We start from the raw sequence: 6,739 nt of genomic DNA on the forward strand, positions 1-6,739 counted from the left end.
ATTTTTGAAAGTCTTGGACCCTTCAGAATATTTTTATATGTGAAGATATGCCCATATCTGCTTGACAAAAAAAACCCTTTTAATATTTGGATAGAAGACTAATGTAAATATCTTTTAATTTTACGTATACAGGAACTGTCTGAATTGTCTCACACCTTTGGAGTAATTCCAGTGATTGGTCACAGTGTTGTGTCTTGAGTAAACAATGAAGAAAAGTTTTTTTCCCACATATACATGTCTGTGTATACATAAACACATAAGAAAGTCTGTGTTCTTCATTCTGAAAAAAAAAAAAGATATATATAAATGCTACTTCAGAAAAAAAATAGATCCCCAAATGAACCATATTTTAATATATTAATAGATTTAACATTTTCTTCTTAAAATATTAGAGATAGCTAGTCTTTTGGCCTGTTTTTAGCAATGTCATTTCTCTCAAAACTTGAGATGAAGTGAGAACATACTCATCTCTTGCATTTCAAATAACTTCCTTTATAAAGTTCAATTTATAAAATGCATCAGTAGTCATTTTTGCTATTGGATTTTATAGACAGAAAATGATGAAGTTAACTGTAGCATTGGAGACCAGCTTTCTTCATGGTCCAGGATGTTATAGAATAAAATAATCACTTGTTTACTACCAAGTAGCTGATACCCTGCTGTTCCAAGCATTTCTTTTTTCTTTTTTTTTTTTTCTCCTTAGCTATTGTTCATCAGTTAATTATATTTGTAACAAGGGATTGTTATTTTCATTTCCTCCCTGTGATTTCCTATATAGAATAATAAAATTCATTGCTATGTAAATATATAAGAATTAGGCAAATCATTTCAAATGATGTGCTTCTGAGGAAAAGAAAAAAAAAAGATTGTGAAATCTAGTGGCCCTTTTTCTTATGCTATACTGTCTTTTTTCCTCTCCTCACCTACATCTGCATATGTACATGAATACGCTCACATCAGTTTCTTTGTCTAGCCTCAGAGAGCAATAAATTTTATCACCTGGAAATTCAGGTAATAAAAAGCTGGGGCATTAGTTACATCAGATAGATGGAATGAGGCCATTTATAAATGCCTCAAGTTTCCTTTCCACTAAAGGAAAAAAAATGCAGGGTACTAACTCCATGCACAGGAACAGTCTCCTCAGAGTTCATTTGCATGTTGGAGAACTATCGTACCTGTATGTGCTGACCATCAAATAAGAGCCATCAGGGACTTGCAGGTTTGCTGAATCAGAGCAACACATTGCAGGTCTAATACCTCCCCAGCTCCTGTGATGATGGATATTGACAAACTGCCTGTTTTTGTTGCTAATTTGTTTTCTGATTTATAGCTCTTTTGTGTGCATTTCACTTTTATGTATGATATATTTCCACTGTTGATGCTGTCTGCCTTCTGCTCACAACGGTGTTCCTGTGTCCCAACAGATTCATGTTTGTGGCAATGCAAGAGACAGAAGTGACAGCTCTTCTCCTAGGATGCAGCTTATAAATTATCTCTTACAGCCAAAGCAACACAAAAAATGTTTTTTTCAAGTGGTCATAGTTGAGCAATGTCCAAAGGAATTTTCCTTTTCCGAGGCTTATTTAATGCATCTGTTTTCTCTTCTAGGGTGTGCAAACTGTAAAAGGTCATAATCTGCAGGTGCAAATACATTCACCAAACTTCTCTGGAGTACAGCTTGATTCTGGTGTTGGTGTAGTAAGTAAGCTGAAGGTCTTAACCATGTTTTCAACTGCTCTTTCCTTTTGAAATGTTACATTACTTTGAATGCAAAATTTTATCTCCAAAAAGGAGTAAGCACAAAATAAAAGATGAGAGAGAGAAATGGAAGCAGAAATTAGAGCAATTAATATTACCAGCTGTGACTAAAGCTGCTATGAATATGGTGATTCCAGAGCATTTAGCATATTTATATGAAAAGGTATCTTAAATATCTGTTATATAATGATATGACTTCCCATATAAAATTTGATTACACAGAATTAAATATAACTACATTCCATGCAGCAAAATAAAGGGAAAGCTAGGAGGGGGAGCAAACTTGGGACATTCTTCCTGCAAAAATTTAGAAGAGTGAGAAAATAAGCCAAAATATTTTTCTCTCTGTCTCCTAAAGCCTCCACATGTTTCTTTTTTGAAAAAAAAAAAAAAAGGAAGAACTTTCTTAACTATTCTGTTGATGGACTCTAGATTATGTAAAAATTAGCTTTGAAAATGATACTCCATTTCACGTGTAGGGAGGAAAATTTGAGCCTCAGCTGAAAGAGCTGGAACTTGGTGGTAGGACAAGTTAGCTTTTCGTGCTGCCAACTTCCAAGATATTCAACTTCTGGAGATCTGAAAACACAGGGAAGAGTTACCATAGTAAGAAAATAGCATGAGGTCAGACAGATGTCTGATAGGACCCTGGTCAAAATCTGACAGACACCCATTGCAGTAGCCAGTTCTTATGAAAGACTTCGCTTTTGAGGAATGGTACTTCCCAAGCAACTTTCTGTTTTTTTCTTTCTTTTCAGAAAATTCCACCCCCCCCCCCCCCCCCCAAAAAAAAAAAAATGATGCCATTATGAATAAAACAAAAACTGAGAGTTAGCAGTAAGGCATCTGCATTAGCTTAAAGGCTTCTTTCTTTGTATGCCACTAAGCATACTCCACCAGCTAGGCTCCCCTTGTCTGTAGCTTTCTCTATTCTATTTTTAACACCTTTGTCTTAGGCACTGAAATCTTCCTCCAGCTCACAAATGCCCTGCTGAGGAATAAGGTCGATCAGAACCTGTGAACAACTATATTATTTATTTTTCATCGGCTCATCTTAGTTTTGTAACTGGTGCATAGCAGTACACTATGTAACTCCTCACACTGCTCATTCTGATTGCATGTTTCAGAGTTAAAGCTGTGAGTATGCCTGCACAACTGAAACAAATAAAATATCCATGATGAGGAATTAATTGTGCAAAGTGAGGGACAGCACCTGCAAACTCTTGCAACCCAATTATCCAGATCTCTTGGTACCTACCCCTAGAGGCAGGTTTTGCCCCTGCTGCAGGCTGTGGAAGTACAACACTGTGAAAATAATTGATAGAGGCACAGACTGGTATTCAGGCCTTGAGATACTGAATTTGAAAGATCTTTTTGCTGTGTTTTTTTTTTTTCATGTCATGTAACACCAATTTTAAATCAATACTGTTTTTTTTTTTTTTCCAGCAGAAAGGAAGGAGGAAGGCTGAATTCCCCTCTGTTACATGCAGATTAGCTCTCTGCTTGCTATCAATATACACATCAGCTAGACAAAGTTCGGACAGCGCTCTTTTAAAGGTCTGTGCCAGTTTACAGCTTGTCCTTTTTCATGTCATTTTCAGTGGCTTTTGGTACCCTTCTTGTTGCTTTATTTAACCTTTATTCTCTGGCTTGCATTTGTCCTGATCAATGGTAAGTGCACACCTTTCTGTTCTGGACTCTCTGTGGACTATAACAGGGTTTTGTTCACTTGATTGAGTTGTTCTATTATCACTATTTCTGTTTTCTCTCTTAAAGCTTGGCTTTCTTTAATTCACTTTAAACAAACATCTGAATAGCTGTAAAGGGCTGATGATACCAATCCTGTCAAGATCCCATTGATCTTCCAGCTGAAGCTGCTGGAAGATAAGCTGGCTGGTTTCTCTCAGTACTTTGGTTTTTAATTTTCTGATTATTTTGATAGCTCAGTAGTTTTTGTAGCAATGAAGGTTAAATCATCCTTGCCTTTTCATGTACACCTCCTTTTTGTGTAAGTCCCAGCCAATATGGCACTGTCAGAAAGTGTTAGATACAGCTTTTTATGTTGTCTGAAACAGTTTCTCAACTGCAAGCTGGAAATAACAGTTTGAAAGCCTGTGTCCCGGACTGAGTTTAGCATGTTGTGTTAACACTTATCTTCATTATGGTTATTTCTGCCAAATGTTTTCTGCTTTTCAGACAGCTCCAGTTTTCCTGAAGGGAAAGATCTGTTGGGCATTAGCTGTGGAGGTAAATAACTGACCATAAAGAATGTGAGAGGAGAGAATTAGCTTGCAATGGGTTGTATTTATTTATACAGAAATTCTGATATATTGTGTTAGGTACATCTAGCTGTGTCCTGAGTTTTACATTTTTATACTCAATTTTTAGCATGTATTTCAGATTGTAAACTTTAAACAATGACAGCACTTTCCTAGGTTAAAGAACAGTGATGACCTGAGGGTGGGTCTGTGCTGTTGAGAGGAGGTATTGCAGAGCTCCCTGAGCACCTGGAGCTGTGCAACATTAAGTCTTCACACTGCTGCAGTGGCTTTGGGGTTGGATATATGCTGTACTCATCAAAACCTCTGCTTTTGATTTTAGTACAAGCAAAGCCAATGTCTGCGTCCCTGACATGTAAGACATAGACTTAGCATTCACAGTGATGTTTACTTACTTGTCAGGTTCTTCCAGCTGTGCCAAAAATCACAACTTTATGTATTCATTCAATATAACAATATGCTGGTCTGATTAAGAAGGTCGGTTGGCTTTCTTACAAAAAAAACAAACAGTCAAAAAAAAACCAATTAAATAAATCTTTCTTTCTTTCTCTGAAGCAGGATATGAGAATTATGAAATGGCTCTATCAGGCTTGGCAGATTTGGAGTCCACAAGGAATTTTCCTCTGTCAAATTAGTAGGGATGTTTTCTGTTGTTACCTTGTAGTGATACTCATTATTTTTGACTTATTTTCCTTTTTCTGTGTCTCTGGATGTAGGACATGGTTGGCCCTTTTGGCTGTCAGGGCACACTGTTAACTCATATTCAACCTGCCATCAGCCAGAACCCCCAGATTTCTGCTCTCCAGTCTCTTACTCCCCAGTCTATACATATATCCAGGGTTGCCCTGTCCCAGAACAGAATATGTCCCCTGCTCTTGTTTAATTGCATTTGACTGGTGATTGCCCAGCACTCTACTTTGTCAAGATCTCTGCAAGAAGAGAATAACAGGTTTGAAACCACCTGATGAACCTGAACATATGCAAGTCCATGGCATCTGACCAGATGCAACCCAGGGTCCTGAGGGAACTGGCAGATGTAGTTCCTACTCCACAGGGTATTTGAAATGTCATAGCAGTCAGGCAAAGTCCCCAGTGACTGGAAAAAATATCACACCCATTTTTAAAACGGTAATAAGGAGGACCCTGAGAGTTACAGACCAGTCAGCCTCACCTCAGTGCCCAGTAAGATCATAGAGCAGATCCTCCTGGAAGTTATGTTGAAGGATAGGAAAGACAGAGAGGTGATTAGAGACAGCCAACATGGCTTCACCAAGAACAAATTGTGCCTGACTAATCTAGTGGCCTTCTTTGGTGGAGTGACTGCATCTGTAGATGAGGAAAGAGAACTGATGTCATCTACCTGGACTTCTGTAAAGCCTTTGATACAGTGCCCCACAATATTCTTGCCTGTAAATTGGAGAGATTGATTTGAAAGGTGGACCATTAGATGGATGAGGAATTGGCTGAATAGTCACATCCAAAGAGTCACAGTCAATGGCTCAATGTCCAAATGGAGAAACGTGATGAGTGGTGTGCCTCAAGTGTCTGTATTGGGACCAGTACTGTTTAATATCTTTATTAATGACTTAGACTGTGTCATTGAGTGCAACCTCATCAAGTCTGTGGATGACACCAAGCTGAGTGATGCAGTTGATACATTAGAGGGAAGGAAGACCATCCAGGGGGACCTTGACCGGCTTGATAAGTGGGCACATATGAACATCATGAGTTTGAACAAGGCCAAGTGCAAGGTCCTGCATCTCAGTGAGGGCAGTCACCGATCGATACAGACCAAGTGATGACTGGATTGAGAGCAGCCCTAGGGAGTAGGACTTGAGGGTATTGATGGGTGAAAAATTGGATATGAACTGGAAATCATAGAATGGTTTGGGTTGGAAGGGATCTTAAATGTGTTCTTGCAGCCCAGAAAGCCAATCATATCCAGAGCTGCATACAAAGAAGCATGGCCAGCTGGTCAAAAGAGGTGATTATCGCCCCTCCACCGTATTCTCATGAAATTGCACTTGGAGTACTGCATTCAGGTTTGTAGCCCCCAGCACAAGAAGGACATGGACCTGTTAGAACTTGTCCAGAGGAGGGCCACAAAAATTGTCAGAAGGCTGGAACAGCTCTCCTATGAAGAAAGGCTGAGAGAGTAGAGGTTCTTCAGCCTGGAGAAAAGAAGCCTCCAGGGAGACCTTACTGCATCCTTTCAATATGTAAAGGGCACTTATAAGAAAGATGGAGAAAGAATTTTTACCAGAGCCTGTAGTGACAGGACAAGGGGCAACAATTTTAAACTGAAAGAGGGTAGATTTAGATTGGAAATAAGGAAGAACTTTTTATTATGTTGAGGGTGGTGGGACACTGGCACAGGTTGCCCAGAAAAGTTGTGGGTTCCCTGTCCCTGGAGGTGCTCAAGGCTAGGTTGGATGGGACTTTGAGCAACCTGCTCTAGTGAAAGATATGTCCCTGACCGTGGCAGGGGGGGTTGGACTAGATGATCTTTAAAGGTCCCTCCCCACTGAAACCATTCTATGGTTCAATGATTCACCTCAAAATTTGTGGATTGTGAATGTTATACCCAGGACAATATATAGCACAACAGAAAAGGGCCTTGAAACTGCAGTTTAAATTCATGTCTGCCTGTTGTCCTAAATCATCTGATATAGTTGTCCTACTCTGAGGTAAAGCCATTCCAG

The 6,739-nt window shown here is 39.1% G+C and overlaps 1 long non-coding RNA gene across 1 annotated transcript; it reads left to right on the forward strand.

The window, feature by feature from the left end:
- Positions 1–337: 337 nt before the first annotated feature.
- Positions 338–5,338, forward strand: LOC125184717 (uncharacterized). Its single transcript, XR_010830437.1, has 3 exons — positions 338–1,698; positions 3,205–3,315; positions 3,955–5,338. It is a non-coding gene; the product is annotated as an uncharacterized lncRNA (long non-coding RNA).
- The last annotated feature ends 1,401 nt before the right edge of the window (positions 5,339–6,739 follow it).

Source organism: Anser cygnoides, chromosome 3 (genome assembly GCF_040182565.1).
Source record: "Anser cygnoides isolate HZ-2024a breed goose chromosome 3, Taihu_goose_T2T_genome, whole genome shotgun sequence".
NCBI classification, from domain to species: Eukaryota; Metazoa; Chordata; class Aves; order Anseriformes; family Anatidae; genus Anser; species Anser cygnoides.